The sequence below is a fragment of the Neophocaena asiaeorientalis genome, unplaced genomic scaffold (genome assembly GCF_003031525.2).
Source record: "Neophocaena asiaeorientalis asiaeorientalis breed wild unplaced genomic scaffold, Neophocaena_asiaeorientalis_V1.1 scaffold499, whole genome shotgun sequence".
Taxonomy (NCBI): Eukaryota; Metazoa; Chordata; class Mammalia; order Artiodactyla; family Phocoenidae; genus Neophocaena; species Neophocaena asiaeorientalis.
Genome location: NW_020175388.1, coordinates 1 through 18,592, shown reverse-complemented (window position 1 = coordinate 18,592; position 18,592 = coordinate 1). Strand labels below are relative to the sequence as shown.

The 18,592-nt window shown below is 42.0% G+C and overlaps 1 long non-coding RNA gene across 1 annotated transcript; it reads right to left on the bottom strand.

Annotated features, from left to right (window-relative positions):
* Positions 1 to 279: 279 nt before the first annotated feature.
* Positions 280 to 15,947, bottom strand: LOC112413725 (uncharacterized). The gene is made up of 4 exons (XR_003006026.1): positions 11,814 to 15,947; positions 7,021 to 7,094; positions 2,375 to 2,467; positions 280 to 951 (listed from the first exon to the last, which is right to left on the bottom strand). It is a non-coding gene; the product is annotated as an uncharacterized LOC112413725 (long non-coding RNA).
* Between the last annotated feature and the right edge of the window lie 2,645 nt (positions 15,948 to 18,592).

Below are 18,592 nucleotides of genomic sequence, written 5' to 3'. Positions count from 1 at the left end.
CTCACTGCTATGGCCTCTCCCACTGCGGAGCACAGGCTCCGGATGCACAGGCTCAGCGGCCATGGCTCATGGGCCCAGCCGCTCCGCGGCATGTGGGATCTTCCCGGACCGGGGCACGAACCCGTGTCCCCTGCATCGGCAGGCAGACTCCCAACCACTGCGCCACCAGGGAAGCCCTACCACTTTTCTTTAAATCTGAACATCATTTGCACAAAACTGTACTTTTAAGAATCTTAGATTTTTTTTCATTCCATTATTCAAAGCTCAGAGACCTCAAAGTCATATTTTCAGTTTATTGACTCTTAGCTTCCAGGTTTTACAAATAAAATACTTTATTAGCTTCTTTTATGGAATAATCTCAGAGTGTTTATTAATCTCATTGAGACAATAATCTCATTGTCTATCCAGAGAGAGAAACTGAAGCCCAGAGTCTTGATCAAGTCTGCATGGTGATCGGGAGCAGCTCCCAGACCAAGGACAGGCAGCCCAAGTGTACGCTGTTCCAGACTTTGTGGCTGGTGGTCAGCTGTCTGAGATAGGTACTAGATGTCCTGTCCTGACTTTCTGCCTTTGGCTTTTATTACCCAATTGCAGCAAAGAGCGAGACACCTCACTGGACCGGCATTATCCATTTCATCTGCTACACCACAGAGATGGAAAGCTATTCCAAGCAGCTCTCTGTTCTGAGCCTGTCTCCCACAGAGCAGGCTAAGTGCTTGGGAAGCCTCACTTCCTTATCTTTTTCGCGGGTAGATGTGGGAGAAACATCACCAGGGAGTCGATCCGAGAAGAGTACAGATGTGTAGATGTCACAAGAAACTTGGGACTTGGGACCAAGTTCAGTGTTTATTTTGGCTCCTCCGTATTCCTTCAGAAAGTCCCTTCACCGGATCTGTGGTGTCAGCTCTCTGGAAGTGTCACGCTGGCATATACTGTGATGGAGCTTGATTCCTGGGGGCAAAAGAGAACAAGTCTGTGGGTGGAGGGACCAGCACTAGATTCACAGGCTACAAATGGAAGCAGTGATGCTTAGAAAAAGGAAAGCGTCTCAAGAATCATGTAGCATTGCAGCTTGCTCAGGGTCTGCCACAGCTGGGTATTGCTAGAGGTAGCGCTCAGCTTCCCATACGGCCTGCTCGCCCACAAGATGGGTTACAGCCCCCTTCAAGCATACGTATGTCATCAGGGAGACTAGGAGACCTGTCCCAGTCATCTGAGGACCTGCACTCAGTTTAGAGAAGCCCAAAGAGTTCTAAATTACTGAGCTCTAAAAAGCGGGGGATTCGTGAGACCCAAAGGGAGAAGAAAGAAGTGGTTCCTGCAAGAGAGGGTTGGGGAAGAGATGAAGATTGTGGGCAAAGACTTCTCACAGGGAGAGGAGATTCAAGAGTCTGAGACAGAAAGAGACAGGAATGAGGGAATTTAGGTGGTTTTGCTGTAAAATGTGAAATATACCGAGTGCTGTGTTTCTTCCCCAAGAAAACATCATTAAAAATCTACATGATTTAAAGCTTTTAAAGTCAGATTTATGTTTTTACTTCCCTTTGGATAGGAGAGTGATCTGTGAATACACCTCAAGATAAAGGTGAGGCATCCTCCCAAGCATTGCTGAGTATGTGTACAGTAGGAGCTTTGAGGAAAATGGGTAAATGCAGGCATTTCTGTGGCCTTTTGATCCCCCATTGTCTCCTAAAATGCTTTATTTAATAGGGTCCAACTAAAGCCAAGATTTTAGCCCAGAATTTACTTCTGTTTGTTTAGTAAAAGGAAAGATTCCTGTCAAGTAAACTTCATCCATGCTGATCTTGCAATGGGGTAGAACAGGCGGGCCATGTGTCATACTCTCTTCTAGGCTTTACACCTATGCAGTTCTACTCCTAAATGTTCTGATTAAACAGGGATGAATGGAGACTAGGCATGAGCATTTTTACAAAGCTCCCCTGGCAATTCTGTTATGCAGCTGGACTGGAGAACTCCTGGACTCAAGGTGCGATTCCTGAACTTAAATGTGCATCAGGATCACCAGGAGGATGTTGTTTTTTAACGTGTAGATGCCTGGTTACCCACCAGAGACATTCTGATTGAACAGAATCCTAGGTAGAAGGTCCCGGGAGCCTTTATTTTTAACAAATATGCCAGTTGATTCTGACGTGACAGCTCTCAGAGAAAGCCTGGTGAGCAGAGAGTGAGCAGAGACCCCATGTAAGCAGCCACGAGGGGTTTCCCGGAAGGCCTGCAACTGAGGCTGCAGAGGCTCCTTGCTACCTGCTTGCAAGGGCCTACGTCCTCCATTTCAGCTCTACACAGGTTCCACCCTTTCCCCTCCTCCACCCATTCCCTCTCTACAGAGAGGAGGCACAGAGCAATGCCTCACCTGGACAGGCTCTGGCACAGGCTCTGTGGCAGCAACATAAATGGTGGTGCAGGGGTCCTGAGCTGGCAGAGAGTCAGGTTTCTTCTGAACAGACTACAGGGGAAGCAAAGACAGCAGGAGGTTAGCTGAGCAGCAAGTTATTTCCCATTCAACTTTCCCCATGGAGAAGCGTAGCGTCAAGAAATTTTGAGTTAGAAAGCTCCTTGGAGTCATTTGGTCCAGCCTCCTTCCCAGGTGAAAATTCTCCCCCAAGTTCCCTGGAACTCAATTCTCTGGGTTTTGCTCAGACTCCCCAAGTGACATCTTGGAGCTCACAGCCTTGTGAAGCAGCCTGATTCATCATCATCACTTCCCAGATGTTTTAAACATCTTCCTCACAGTGAACTGAAATTGGTGTGGTTCTTACACAGGCAGCTGAAGGGAACGCGATTTTTATAGTATTTTAGTCTCACTCATATCACCCACAACATGAAGTCCTGGTATTACTCACTCTAATATGGTTTCTCATCAATTCTCTTTCCTGTCCAAACATTGAACTTCATAATAACCACACATGTGCGAGTGTGTTAAAGTTTACCAAGTCCTTCACATATATCTTCCCATTTGTCTCACAACCACTCTTTATGTTAAAGACTGTTACTCACATTTTACAGACGAAGAGGCTAAAGCCTAGAAAGATTTAGTACTTTCTTAATGTGAACATGCAAGAAGTATCAAAGCCAGGATTTTAACTTAAAATATCTTTTAACTTAAAGCGCATGTATTTTCCATTATACTGTTCTTCTTTTGTTACCCCAACTTATAACGACCTCTCCTTTACCTAAATTCCTCAGGTACCTAAAGTCTAATTCACACATTACGGCACTTAACTGTACACTGTATTTAAGACACTCTGATATATTTACACATCGCTTCTCCAAACAGACCATCAATTCCTTGAGAAATAGCCTATTTTTTCTTTGCATTCCCCATGTAATAGTGCTAGGCACATAAAAACCTTCAGCTGATGTTTGTTAACGTTACTTAGAATGAATTAAAATCCACAATACCAGGACGAAGTCAGGGTAGGCATAACTTGAGACCCCGTCCCTCTAAGATGGAGACGACATATCTTATGCCTGGAAAGTCATCTTTTCAACATACTTGGGGGCACTGGTGTAGGATAATGCTATTCTCTGTCTTTCCTGGACACAGAACAAGCCTTAAAACAGAAGCACATGGGTTATAATGGGAGAGAACTTGGAATCTTGTCATCTGATGGAAGAGATAAGGAATTGGAAAACTTTACTGGAGGAAAGAAGATTCAAGGTGGGACATGATCTTTCTCTTCATATATCTGATGGGTTGCCATGCAGAAGAGGAATTACATTTGTTCTGTACAGTCTGTCAGCTTTAAGCCAAGGTTGGAATTTTTAGGGTAATATTTTGTTTCAATATAATAAGATCTTTCTAATAGTAAGAAGTGCTCAAATGTGGGATGAATTACCTTGAGAGGCAGTGAATTTCCCATTACTGGAAGTGCTTGGGGTAGAGCAGGGCTTCTCACACTTTAATGTGCATATGAATTACCTGAAAATCTTGTTAGAAGTCTGGTTCTATTTCAGAAGATCTGAGGTGGGGCCTGACTTTTTGCATTTCTAATTAGGTCCCAGGTAATGCTTTTAATAAAAGGTCCTTTTAGTAAAAAAGCTCTTTTAGTAAAAAGGTCCTTTTAGTAAAAAGGAGCTAGCCAGCACTTTGGAAGTAATGTAGCAGAAGATAATTCAAGGAGTGATAGGATAAAATTAAAGAAGATCTAAATAAAGGATATATCATTTTGTGAATTGAAAGACTCAATAGGAAAACATATATGGCCTTCTGAAATTGATCAATGCCGTTCTAATTAAAATTCCAGCAGGATTTTTACAAACTGAATCTAAAATATATAGATGAAAATGCAAAGGATCAAAAATGGCCAAGAACTTGAAGAGCAAGAACAAGTAAAAAGATTTGTTTTACCAGATATCAAACTTGTAATAAATCTGCAATCACAGATTTGTTAAGACAGTATGGTCTGGTGCAATTGTAAAGAAATAAACCAATGGAGCAGAATAGAGAACTTCAAAATAGATCCACACACGGATGGACCCTTGATTTATAATGAGGTGGCACTGCAGTGAGGCAAGGACAGTTTTTAAATATAAATAGTCAATAGGATATCCATATGGGAAAAAATAAAACTTGATCCATCTCACACCACACTCAAAAAATCATTTTCAGGTGCATAGCAGATATAAGTTGAAAAGATAAACCATATAGTTTTTAGAAGATGATAGAAGAGTATCTTCATACCCGGGAGTAAAGAAAGATTTCTTAACTGGAATACAAGAAGTGTTATCTTTTTACAACACAAAGGAAGAGATGATGAAATTGTTCTACACTAAAATTGAGAACTTTCCTTTATCAAAATGTATCTTTGAGAAATTGCAGAGGCAAGCCACAAGATGGGTGAAGGTATTTGCTAAAATATAACTGCTAAAAATGTTTAAAGGCCTTATAATAATCCCACCCAAAACAGACTGAAATGCAAGGGAAAATTGGCAAGAGATTTAACAGTCACTTTAAGAAAGAGGATATTTATACAGCCAATAAACACATGAAATATTGTTCAACTTTCTTAATAATTAGAGGAATGCAAAATAGAACTATAAAAAGACACATCCAAAAGAATGACTAAAATTTAAAAGACCAATAACACCAAATTTTGATTAGAATGTGTAGCAACTGAAACTCTTGTATGTAGTTGCAAAAAAGTAAATTGGTACACCCACTTTGAAAAACAGTTTGGCCTTATCTAATCAATTTGAGGATATGACTTAGCAATTCTACATTTAGATATATCCGCAACAAAAATATGTGCACATATCTACCAAGAAGCACACATATGAATGGCTGCAATTTTCATAAGAGCTTCAGACTGGAAATAACACAAATGTCCATCAGTAGTCAACTGGAAAAATAAACTCTTGTATATGTATACATTGATATTCCATAAAGCAATGACTATGAATGCATTATATCTAAGCTCAAAGACATGTTTGAATCTCATAAAAGGTAATATCGAGCAAAATAAACTGTACATAGGAGGAAAAATGCTATAAGATTCCATTTTTATAAAGTCCAAAGGGGAAAAAAAAAGAGTAAACTATATTTTCAGAAAGTAAGGATAAGGAATCTTTGGGGAGGAGAGAGAAGACAGTGATTATGAGGCACACAAGGAGGTCTTCTGGGGGTGGGGACAACGTTCTGTTCCTTGATCTGGGTGGTAGTTTTATGGTCCTAGAAGACTCAATACTGAAAGATATAATTTCTCCTCAAATAGATCTGCAGATTCAATGTAATCCTAATAGGATTTTTCCCCTTTCTGTGATACTTGAGAAGCTGATTCGAAAATACATATGCAAGTACAAAGGGACATAATAGCCAAAAGCTCTTGAAGAAAAACAAGCTGGGGGGACTTGCTTTACTAGGTATCAAGATGGGGTAATTCATTGAGCTGACATTTATACATTGTGCACTTTTTGGTATGGATGTCATACTTTACAGTAAAAAGAGGGGTGCTAGCAACATGGGATAGAATAGATAGGGAAGGCACCATGGTTAAGCTGAACCTGATTACCTAAATATGTATATGCAAAAGAGGTTGCTCTTGGGACTCATATATTTAAATGGAGTTTGGTTCTCAACGGTGGTCATGGCCTGTGTAATACACCCTCCAGGCCACTAGGGGACAGCAGAAAGAAGGGCTTCGTCCAAGAGTTTATCTCTGGTTATCAGAAATGCATTTACTGTCATCTGATGCAATTTTTCAAGGTGCTAATCAAAGCTGTCTTTACCTTCACATCTTTTACTCAAGAATTTGCCTTCCCCTACACCTTGAATGGCCATATCCTGGCCTATACATCACCTAGAATTGCCTTCATGTCTGAAAAACTATAATATCTTCATATCTAGCCATCATTCTTTAGCCTCCCTCTTACTTCTAACTTATCTGCTCCTCAACTTCATCATGACTCTAGTTTTTTAAAGCCATCTCTTCTGTTTCAGCCCAACCATCGCTCCGTCACAGTTTTGCTTTCATCTGCTGCCTACATATCATCTTCCATCTCGCCAACCACTCTCTAGGCAGAATCCTCAAGATCTTCCTTCCTTGTCTCTTTGATGTTTGCAAACTCTTAAGCTTGGATCAGACCAACATGTCACACAATAGCCTTTCTCAATCTTCCCCTCTCTCCTCAAGCTGGCACCCTCTTCCATAGAGAAGGAAAGAGTTTGATAACAGAGAACCATAGACTCCTAGAATGCCAGAGCTGGAAGGAGTCATACATCACGTGTTTCTAGCTTCCTCAATTTTTCCTACGAAGAAACAGATGACCAGAAAATTACCCAGTGTTTCCCATTATTTCAAATAATAAATAGTCCCATCTAACACCTAAGTTAATGTCCTTTTAGAGAGCTCTTGTTCTTGACTTCTGCTTTCTTAATTTCCTCTGCTTCAGAACCCACGTAGAACCGTGAATGTCAGACATGCAAAGTGAACTGAATGGCCAGGGATTCCATGGGAAACATGACAGGTCCACCCCAGACAAAGACAGTATAGGACTTACACCTGATTTCTGGACTTGGGCATAGATAGTAAGGCTTTTTGCTTCCATTGTTGGCTGGTAATTGTCTGTTTTACCTGGGGAAAAGAAACCATAGTGGTTATCTCCCTCTGGTCCCCAGCATGAACTCTCTGCTCAGACCTGTCTGGTCTTTACCCCCCATTGAACACCCACCTTCCCCAGAAGTACCACAGGAACAAAGCACTGAGTCCCAAACCCCGTGTACATTTGTCATATGACATTAGGTTTGTTACTTGATCTCTCTTGGCCTACTTCCCTATCTGTAAAATGGGATTGAAATATCTGCCTCACAGGGCTGTTGTGATGATTACATGAGATATTACTTGTAAAGTGTATAGAACAGTGTCTGGCACATAGTGTTAGGTGCAATTGTTAGGTGTAATTGATATGCCATTCAATTATTTTGATCTCTATTTTTTGATGAATATATCTGATCTCCTAATAGAATTCTAAGTTCTTTAGGGGCAAGGCAAGTTATTTATACCTCTTTTGAATTCTTCAGCTCATAGCATGTTGTTTCATTCACAGCTTTCTCACCTCCCTGTTTCTGGGGGACGGTGTATGTGTAGGTGGAAGGGGTGTAAGAGAGATGATCTGCCTGGGACTATTTGGAATAAAGCTGCAATGTCATTCTAATGCCCACCATCTTTTTTTGCTCAGAGCCTAGGGTCTCTGGAAATTGATATGTTGCAGAACATTTAAATTTTTAACCAGTTTTTAAATTTTTTCTTTTTAAATTATAGGAATAATTCATTCTTGTTACAAAAATTTAAATAATAGAGAGTAAAAAGTATGTCCTCCTTCCCCCATTAACCAGTACAATTTCATTCTCAGAAGTAATTGCTTTTAACAGTTTGATGTATATCCTTTCAGATCAGCTCTGTACAATAGAACGTCATCTTCGATGATGGAAATGTTCCATATTTGCAGTCTACTATGGTAGCTGCAAGCCACAAGTCACTACTGAGCACTTGAACTGTGGCTAATGCAACCGAGAAACTGAATTTTAAATTGTTTTTAATTCTATGAAGAAGAATGTATATATATGTATAACTGAATCACTTTGCTGTACAGCAGAAATTAACACAACATGGTAAATCAACTATACTTCAATAAAATTATTTAAAATTGTGTTTAATTCTAATTAATTTAAATTTAAACAGCCACACGTGGCTGATGACTACCGTATTAGACGGTGCAGTTCTGGACATTTGCTATACTTATACAGATATTTCTTCTGCAAATACAGTCATTCCATACACTTCTCTGTAACTTGACCCTTTCACTTAAAATGTGTTGAGGACATTTTCCATGCTAGTGCAGTAGACCTATCTCATTCTTTCGAATGTTTTGTGGTATTCTTTGGATATATCATGTAGCAGTGAGAAGGATGGAGGGTAAAAAACAGATGGGAACAGGGAGGCCTGTTTTGGGACTATTGCAAAGTCCAGGCAAAAACAATGGAGACTTGATTCAGAAGAAATCACGTGAAGTCTTTAGGGTAGACTTATTTTAACACCAATTAATTTATTCTCTTAAAAATCTAGGAGCATGTGTCTGAGGGAATAGCACTTAGGAGAGGTATATTTTTATTTGGAAGGGAAAGGCCTTGTATGTACGTACGTGATGAAGGTGGTGGAAGGTGCTGCATGAGGGTGTGACACTTAGGAAGGAAATGATGGGCAGCTGCTGGGAAGCTCAAAGAATTCAAAGAAGCCAACGTATGGTTTTCCTGTGCGTGTGTGGGCATGGAGTACGTGCCTGGTGATTCCAACTTCATTTTTTTGGTCAGGGTTGATAACTGGCTGAGGATACGTGTGGGGGGGGATAGGGAGGGAGGATAGGGTTTGGGGTAATCAGAGGAGATAACAGAGGGGGCACAAGTTAGTTCTGTGACATACATCTTTCGGTTCAAAACCATGAATGTTTGCACAGTTAGAAGCCCCCACTCAGCACTGTCCTAGGTATTGTAGGGGAACAAATAGTGTAGAGAACAGACCTCGGTCCTTAAGGACTTTCAGTCTTTCAGGTCAGCTCAAGCTGAAAATTACAATTGAGGGGAAAGTCCTAAAGGGTCAAAGAGATGGAAAAGGCAAGGCTGAATGTTGCTTCTCAAAAAGACCACTGGACCAAGATAATTCAGTCTCATGCTTTTCTTCCCCAATGCAGAAACAGGTTTTCAGGAGCCAGCTCAACTCTAGTCACTGAGGCCTTAAGATCTAATGAAAAAGGTCTTGACCTTAGAATTGGGGCATCCACCTTCTAGCCCTCATTAGCTGTGCGTCATTGGACAACATGTCATCTCAATGGGTCTCTTCTCTTACCATAACTGTAAAATGAAGGCATAGTCGGTCTAATATCCTTTTCAGCTGTCATCTGAGGCATAAAGTTGTCTTATGTTACCCTAACCTCAAGTACTTTAAATCTGTTCTAGGTGCTCTTCCCAGATCCTTCCAGCGCTGCCCTCTGCTGGCACTAGAGATTAAATATTGATGCTTGCATTAAGAGATTAGTCTTTCTGTGTGTGTGTGTGTGTGTGTGTGTGTGTATCCATCTATTTATCCATCTCTCATCCATCATCTATCCATGGAAGCCATCGTGTTCAGTGCTTTCAGTATATTGACTTATGGATCCCCACATCAATACCATGAAGTACATAATATTATCCCCATTTTACAGATTTGTTTGCCTTTCGTTTGATCACAGAGCTTGTCAGTGGCAAAGTCTGCATTTGAATGCTAAAAATCTATGTTCTTATCTAGTGTGTCTCCTGGACACGAAATTTCCAGAGAGTCCATCTGAAAACCTTCAGAGTCAGGCTGCATTCTGGAGGTGACACCAATAGAAGTTGGCAACAGAATCTCTTGAGCAAAGTCTTATGGGGGTACAGCAATTAAGTATAAGCTTTTCCCACAGACTTAAGGCAGGGTTTTGTATGTTCCTGGCTTACAAGGAATACACGGTGATTAGAAACAAGGATGGGTACGTGTTTGGGAAAAGTAGTAAAGAATTGTAGTGGGGTGGGGAGCGCTATTCCCTTCAGAGACAACCATGTGATGAGCAGGATGTAATAGAGGAAAGAGTGCAGGTTAGGATCCCAGGACCTTCACTAGCTGGGTGAATGCAGGTATGTTAATCTCAGTTTTCTCATCGCTGGTATTTCACTGCTTCCTTATTGTCTAAGACAAATATGGCTGCCCTGGCCCATCCCCATAGACTCTCATCGTGATTTCTGTCTGCATTGCCGCACTCCCCCCACTCCTCCCCAGCTACCTCTTAAATGGAGGAAATGAGACAAAGTAGGCGGCTTGCTATGACCTAGATTTTTTTACATAAGCAAAACCAACATCAGAGTGCTGAGACAGGGCTTTTCCAAGAAGGTTATATGTGGAGAACACTGATCTACTTGAGAATGAGATCGGCCATCAGATCTGTGGTGTGAGGATCAAGTTCTATCCTCCCCATGGGAAGACCAGCCCAGGGATCTGTCCTGATCGTGGGGCAGGACCTTCTGATGCTAATGTGAGTGGGTGGTGGGTAGTGTGGCTGAGGGGAGCACACTGCCCAGGATATTGAATAATAGGACAACTTGGAGGGGAGGCCAGGAGATACTAACTCTAGGCATTGAAACTGCAAGGGAGTAATTGGGCCCTAATGGTTTCAGTCTACCCTGGGTAACTTTCCATAACTATTTAGTTTGGCTTTAAGTGACCTCATGAATTTCACACTTGTCCAAGGTGAGTCAGAATTTGTGCTAAAATGGTAGTAAAGTGTGTTCTCTCTGCTGTCTTCTGATAAGCTGTGGGCCTTCCTAGAGGAACACGCCCTGGTAGTTGGGACACATAGTTGCAGTTCTGATTCCCTCACCAATCAGCTGGGTGACTTTGCAGGAGTCAGCCTCTTTGTGCCTTGGTTACCCCATTGCTAAGTCACATAGAAACAACTCTACCCTCCTTTTCTCAGAGGGATATTGTAAGCATAAAAAGAAATTATAGGGACTTCCCTGGTGGCACAGTGGTTAAGAATCCGTCCGCCAAGGCAGGGGACATGGGTTCGAGCCCTGGTCTGGGAAGATCCCACATGTCGTGGAGCAACTAAGGCTGCATGCCACAACTATTGAGCCTGCACTCTACAGCCCACGAGCCACAGCTACTGAAGTCCACATGCCTAGAGCCTGTGCTCCACAACAAGAAAAGCCACCGCAATAAGGAGCCCGCACATCACAACGAAGAGTAACCCTCGCTCGCCGCAACTAGAGAAAGCCCGTGTGCACAGCAACGAAGACCCAACGGAGCCAAAAATAAATAAAATAATTAATTAAAAAAAAGAAATTATAGAAAGGTTTCAACCCTTGGGTAAAAGCATCCTTTTTATTATTAGTCAGTAGTTATAACTTTTCTGTTGAACAAGATTCAAGGGTCCTCTGTATTCTGCTCCTAGTGAATATTTTAAGCTTCTTATCTGGATCCCTTCAGCATCCTGTACGCACCTCTGCTGCAGTGTTAGTCATATATACTGAATTTAAATTATCTGTATCATGTCTCCCATATGAAATACCTGTGGTTCATCTATCTTTTTATCCCCACAGCCTAGTGTGGCGGGATCAAGCAAGACATGTTGAATGAAACTGAATTGAACAAGGTCCCAGGATATGTTTATGTAGTGTTTTTGCAAAGGCGTTGCCTGCAGAAAGCCACAGTGGTGAGAGCAAGGGCTTGTGGGGAGAGGTCCCCTGCTTACCACAGGGAGTCTGATAAGAATCTATTGTCACCTACCTCTTCTTCTCAACAGTAGTATCACTACTTGCAGAATCATGATGACACCAACGATGACCCCTAAGAAGAGCCCAGCATACAGTGCCCATTGTCTTGATTCTGAAAAAAAAGTCAAAGGGCAGTCTCAAAAGTGCTGTGAGTTTAAAAACATCCCATGCAGAAGTGGGGAGACCTAGCCTCATGTTTTCTGTCTACATTCTTCCTCAAGGGAGACATTCGATCTTATGGTTTTAGAGATCAGCTTTAGATCACTGAAGAGTTCCAGATCTGTTTTCTTATCCCGATTTCTCTCACTACTTTTGACTTTCATACTCCTAATTTCTTTAAATATTCTTCTATTCAAATGTTCTATTTTTCACTTCACTTTAGACAGTCTACCACATGACTAAAATTAAACTTATCTTTGTTTTTTCTAAGTCAACTTCTCTGCTCAGTTTCTCTGTTTTTAAATTTCTAATGTGTCCTGTATCCATTTTGGTAGAAAGAGCATGATGGCTGCATGTGCTGTTCCCATACTCCCACACCATTCTCATGAGACACTGGGAGGAAGGAGGATCTACTTATGTTTTTTTAAAAATAAACATAGTAGTGCTATTATTGTCCTTCCATGCAAATAACTGTATTGAACCCACTAGACCTGAACTGAAAGAAAGGCATGTAGTTTTACTCTGAATCAGTCCTGTGTTTAATATTAGCACTAGAGTATATCACCCAGGCTAAAAATCAGAGAGTCAATTTTCATTTTTTCTTCTTTGCTCCCTTTACCAAATCCTTCTGAACCAGGAGCAGCACTTTGGAAAACAGTGGACGAGACCTCTTACCCCAGTAAATAAGACGTTTAGCTCAATAAGATAATAACAGACAACTATTGAGCATTTACAATGGGCCAGGCATTTTTTTTAAGTGTATCTTGTTAGTAATGTATTTAATCCTCACAAAAATCCTATGAGGTAGATACTCTTCTTACTCCCATTTTATGGATAAGGAAGCTGGCACAGAGATCCTCAAGAACTAGAGGTTGGTCTAGGAGGAGAAACATGGCTGAATACTGAAGACAGACTTCTTGGAGAGTCAGGGAGACTTATGGGCTTGGGGTAAGATACACCAGGATAATTAACGGTGAGGGACAACCCAACGCACCACTAGGGTTCTAAGTAATAGCATGTACCTTCTAAATACCAGGAGGTAACATTAATGTGTAAAGGTAACTTATAAGGATGGTTGTGGAATCAGCCTGCTTGTTGTTGAACTTATGATGGATTTGCTGGGAAGAAACTGAAAGGAAGAAATAGGTAGGGTACAAAGGGGTAGAGTGCTTGCAGACACAATTCAGATGTTTACAGAGTTAACCAAAGATACAGACTGAAGTCTCAACAAATTGATGAAAACGCACCCCACCAAGATCCAAGTGGGCCTTCAGCCTGACAGATAACCGGAGGTTGCCTCCTGGGTTTGAAAATATTCTCTTTTTCTTTCTAGGCTTTTCACACATCGTCATCCCAGGGAATCTCACCGAACATCATGTCATTTGCTTATGACTTAATTTCTCTATCTGTCTACCAGGTCCAAATATTTCTACACTTGGTGATCATCTTTTTGGTGCTCTCATTCAATTATGATATGTAAATGGAAACTAAATGTCAGAGACTCTAGGCTGTCAGGAATTTGGGTAAATATGGACAAAATGCTACTTTTACAGCTTGGTGGGGTCAGGCCGCCCATGATTCCTGTAATTTCTGGGAATAACTTCCTCATGGTCCTCCGGGTTTTCTCTCCTGCAGCTCTACTTGTTCTAGTCTCAGCTGTCCTGGGTGCAAGGTACAGTGCCTTCATCAGTTTCTACAAAAAACAAAACAAAACAAAACCAAAAAACCTACACTAAGAATTTTGTGGGTTCAAATCCTCTAGTGTAGATTTGAAAGGTCACAAGGAGCAGATTCCATCATGAACCAGGCAGCTTCCCACCCTCTGACAGGCTCAGACCCTCTCTTTCTCTTCCTATATCTGCACAAGCAACATTTTCCCCCATTATAATACAGAACTATCTAACCTACAGCTGGATTCTTAGGGGGAGGGGTCTCACCTTCTGCAGTCTAGCATTTATGAAGCTACTATCCTAAACAAACTCTGTTGCCTTCCAAAGAGGAATTCTAGTAGTAGTTTCCTTAATATGATCATGTTTTTCTACCTAGTAGCCTCTGAGTCCTATCTAGATTGTAAACTCCTTGAAGGTAGATGCTGTACCTTACGCTTCATATGCATTACCCTTTCCACATGACACAGGGTAGGGCAGGAGGGCACTCAATATAACTGTGATGGACTAAGTTAATTTAGAGGCAATAGAATGAAGCTTGGAGAATTCTGTCATGTCCCTTTTGCTAAGAATTATCAGAGCACTAAGTATGAGAAAGTCTGGGAAGGAATGCAGAGTCACCTTCTGAATGGCCCAAGGCAGGAGTAGAAGGGAACAAGCAATGACCTATTTGGCATGTGTTTTATTATAACAAAATGGAACCAGGAAGAAGGTGTGCAACTCTGCTCTCAGCACCATCTGTGCTCCTATTTCAAACCACCATTTCCTGTGGTAGAATCTCCAGCTCTCCTTCTTTTTGCTCAGTCATGTAGTGAGGCCCCTCAGGATGGCAATGCTCGAAAATCAGGCCAATATTGTTCTGGAGTCCACAGGTCCCATTCTTCGTCCACAAAAAAATGTTATCTTAACATTCTTAAACAGGAGGTTTGGGACTTTTTCTCCCCTGGAGCCTCTTAGAGGTAGCTGAGCAGGCTGGTTGAGAACTCCAGTACATTTTATGAAGAGTTCTTTGCACAAGTCTCCACCCCTGGTCTTCTATTAGATTGGCTGTGGTTTAAACCTGATAACTTGGCACATAGACATGCATCCAAGGAAAATGCTGAAGGGCCTTTTTTATCTCTGAAAGTCTGCTGCCACAGAAACACAAAAGCTCCTCTCTCTCAAGTCCCCAAACCTTTATTCTTTAAGGCAGGTAAAGAAGAAAATAAAAAGAATCTGAGAAACAAATGTAGCTCACCCCAGGAGTTACTGAGATGCTAACGTAACCGTCTGAGAGTGCCAGATCTCTTTCCTGCCTTTCATGTGGTTCTGTCAGAAAGGCCGCCTGCCTGGAGCACATCAACTTGAAGAGTCAACCATCTTCGAGAGACATCTTTTTGTTGGTGGAAGTTTCCTCTCAGAATTGTTAGTGGGGGAAGGGTGGTCCTAAACCATACCATACACTAATTTAAGATCTGGGACCATCGAGGTAAAAATTATTACAGAGTTCACAGCTTCCAGAAAAATCCCTTACAACTGCCTATCCTACCCAGCACTGTGTTGCAGGGGCTACTAGGTGTGCCTCCAGGGGCATTTTCATTCTCCCACGACAATGCAAGTCTTGTCCAGTCACATGGCTGCCCAACTAAGGATTACACTTCTCAGCGTCCTGTGTAGCAGGTGTGGCCACGTGACAAGGCTCTGGTCCATGAGAAGTGTCCAGGTTCCATCCTTCCAAGATTGTTGCCATGCTTCCTGGATCGGGAGTACCAGGGAGAAGGACCTGCTCTGTGCATGGAACAGCTAGGTGACTCTGTAACAATGGGAGCACCCTTTTGATGAAATGGCCTTGTTAGAAAGGGGGAGCCCCCAGAACATACTGGCAGGTGTCAGCTTTTCTTTCCTTCCACTGAGCTAACCCAGACTTGCTGAGCCAACTTTTTGCTAATCCGCAGAAAGGGGTCCTCTTTTCAAGATGAGCTTCCAGGGGTATTCCCTTTGAGTTGGGCAATTTAAGGTTTAGTATTACTCATTCTTGCACAGAGAGAACTATTTCAGAACATGGTCATGAAGGACGGCAGCATGTCACACACTGTCCAGTGCCGACCCACATCGACACGCGCTACATGACCTGGGAGAATGCTTGGTAGCACCCTTGGAAATGGACTTTGCAGTAAAGAGGCATCATAACAATAGACATGAAGGTGTTTCTTGCTATAAAACACTGAGATAACAGTTGGAACAAAGGTTTATATGTGATGGAGAGCCTAGACAGTTGTTAGAAAGAAAAGATTTTGAGGAACAGGGAATTCCCTGGCAGTCCAGTTGTTAAGATTCCACGCTTCCAACTGCAGGGGGCCCTAGTTCCATCCCTGGTTGGAGAACTAGGATCCCACAAGCCATGCAGTGTGGCCAAAAAATGAGTGAATAAATAAATAAAATAAAAAGAGATTTACCTTTAAAAAGAAAGAAAAGATTTTGAGGACCGCTTTTGCTGTTCAGTTTGAGTCCTGATGAGAAGCAGTGCTGACATCATGTCTCATTTGCTCTCATCACATCATTAACCACTTTGAGTTTTTCATTAATGAAAGTGAAAAATATCTTAAAATCACTGTCCTCATTATAGATGGCGAAGTGACCTCTAATAAACCCTCACACCCCACCACTTCTGCCCAAGGCTGGGTTTTCCCTTGAATGGAGTCTTTGTTAAACAAACAGCCACTGCTCTGGTTCAGGTCTCATCATCCCTTGATGGGTGACTGAAATAATGGGCCCGCCTCATAACTAGTTTCTCTTTCTTCTGCCTCTTCCCCACCCCAATCTATTCTCCACACCACTGAATTTTCTCTCTGAAATGCAAAGCTGATCGTGTTACTCCTCTACCTAAAACTATCTATTAGTTCCCATCAGGATACTATAGGATAATACAGAACAAGACCCAGTTATATCTGCCTTTGCCTTTTCCTGGAGTGTCTTTCTTTTATCTGCTTGGGTAATTCCTACTTGTTCTTCAGAACTTTGTTTATGTCACATCCTCTGTGATGCTCTTTCTGATTCCCTGAGACAGTGTCAATAATTCCCTCCTCTTGCTTAACTTGCATGTACTTCTGTTTTGCACCTGTTGCATTACCAGACCTGGGATAATTAGTTATTTTTAGAACTATTCCTTCCTTAAGGGCAAGGACTGTGTCTTTTTTTGTCTTTGTGTTCTCAGCACCGAACACAATGTTGGAACGTAGTAGAGCCTCAGTAAATGTTTTGTCTAACTAAGCACAGTATTTTAAAAATTAGTGACATTCATTTGCAAACACAAACCAATGAACTAACAAAACTCTGTTTTCCGTATTTAGGCAACCTGGTTTACTGTGAACGGCATGCCACAAACTAGCTGTGTGATTTGTTTCTGACATGCTGTGGTTCCCCATGCCTGGAGGCAGGGGAGGGGATCTTTACTTGTGTTACGGGTTGAATGTGTTTCCCCCAAAATTCATATGTTGAAGTCCTTAGAATGTGACCTTATTTGGAGACTGGGTCTTTACAGAGGTAATCAAGTTAAAATGAGGTCATTAGGGTGAACCCAAATTTAGTCTTACTGGTGTCCTCATAAGAAGAAGAAATCTGGACACGCAAAGAGACACTACGGATGAGCATGCCCAGAGGAAAGACTGTGTGAAGACACAGCAAGAAGGTAGACATCTACAAGCCAACGAGAGAGCCCTCAGGAAAAACTCAACCCTGCCAGCACTTTGATCTTGGACTTCTAGCCTCCAGAACTTGTGAAAATAAATTTCTGTTATTTAAGCCACTTTGTCTTTGGTATTCTGTTATGGCAACCCTAGCAAACTAAGTACAGGTGGGTCCTAATCTAACATGACTGGTGTCATTATAATAAGGGGAAATTTGGACAGATATACACATAGAGGGAAGACAACGTGAAGAGACATAAGGAGAAGACAGCTATCTCCAAGCCAAGGAGAGAGGCCTAGAACAGATCCTTCTCTCACAGCCCTCAGAAGGAACCAACCCTGCCGACACCTTACTTTTGGACTTCTAGCCTCCAGAACTGTGAGACAATAAATTTTGGTTATATAAGCCACTCAGTTTATGGAAGCTTTTTACAACACCCCTAGCAAACTAATATACCTTGGTAACGCTTTATTAGCATTTCTTATTCAGGTACATACAAACTGAATCATAGAATATTTACTCTGGAAAGAATGTCACTAGTTCACCATTTTCATTTCACGTGTAATGAAACAGAGGCCCAAGAAAGTGCAGTGGCTGCTGGGTATTTGTCTTAATGCCTGAGCTGAGGTCCTGACAGGGCTTTCCCATGGTGCCATGTTTCCGCTTCTTCTTTTCCTTCCCCATCTCACAAAAGCCTGCTCCATACCCAGTAAATCTGGTCACACTAGGGCATACTTGGTCCTCAAAGTGGCTTAGATGCGTAAGAGCATTTTTTTTTTTTTTTAGTTTTGGCTGCACTGCACGGCATGCGGGATCTTAGTTCCCTGATCAGGGATCGAACTCGCGCCTCCTGCAGTGGAAGCACAGAGTCTTAACCACTGGACCACCAGGGAAGTACCTTTACATGTTTCTTTCTTTTTGAAAAAAATTAATTTATTAATTTATTTATTTTTGACTGCGTTGGGTCTTCGTTGCTGTGCTCAGGTTTTCTCTAGTTGTGGCGAGCGGGGGCTACTCTTTGTTGCGGTGCGCGGGCTTCTCATTGCGGTGACTTCTCTTGTTGCGGAGCACAGGCTCTAGGCACACGGGCTTCAGTAGTTGTGGCGCATGGGCTTAGTTGCTCCGCAGCATGTGGGATCTTCCCAGACCAGGGCTTGAACCCGTATCACCTGCTTTAGCAGGCAGATTCTTAACCACTGCGCCACCAGGGAGTCCCTATATGTTTCTTAAGAATGTCCTGAGCTAAGTGCCCCTAGGCGAAGCTTTATGGCCAAGACTTTGGAAAACATTGATTAAATTC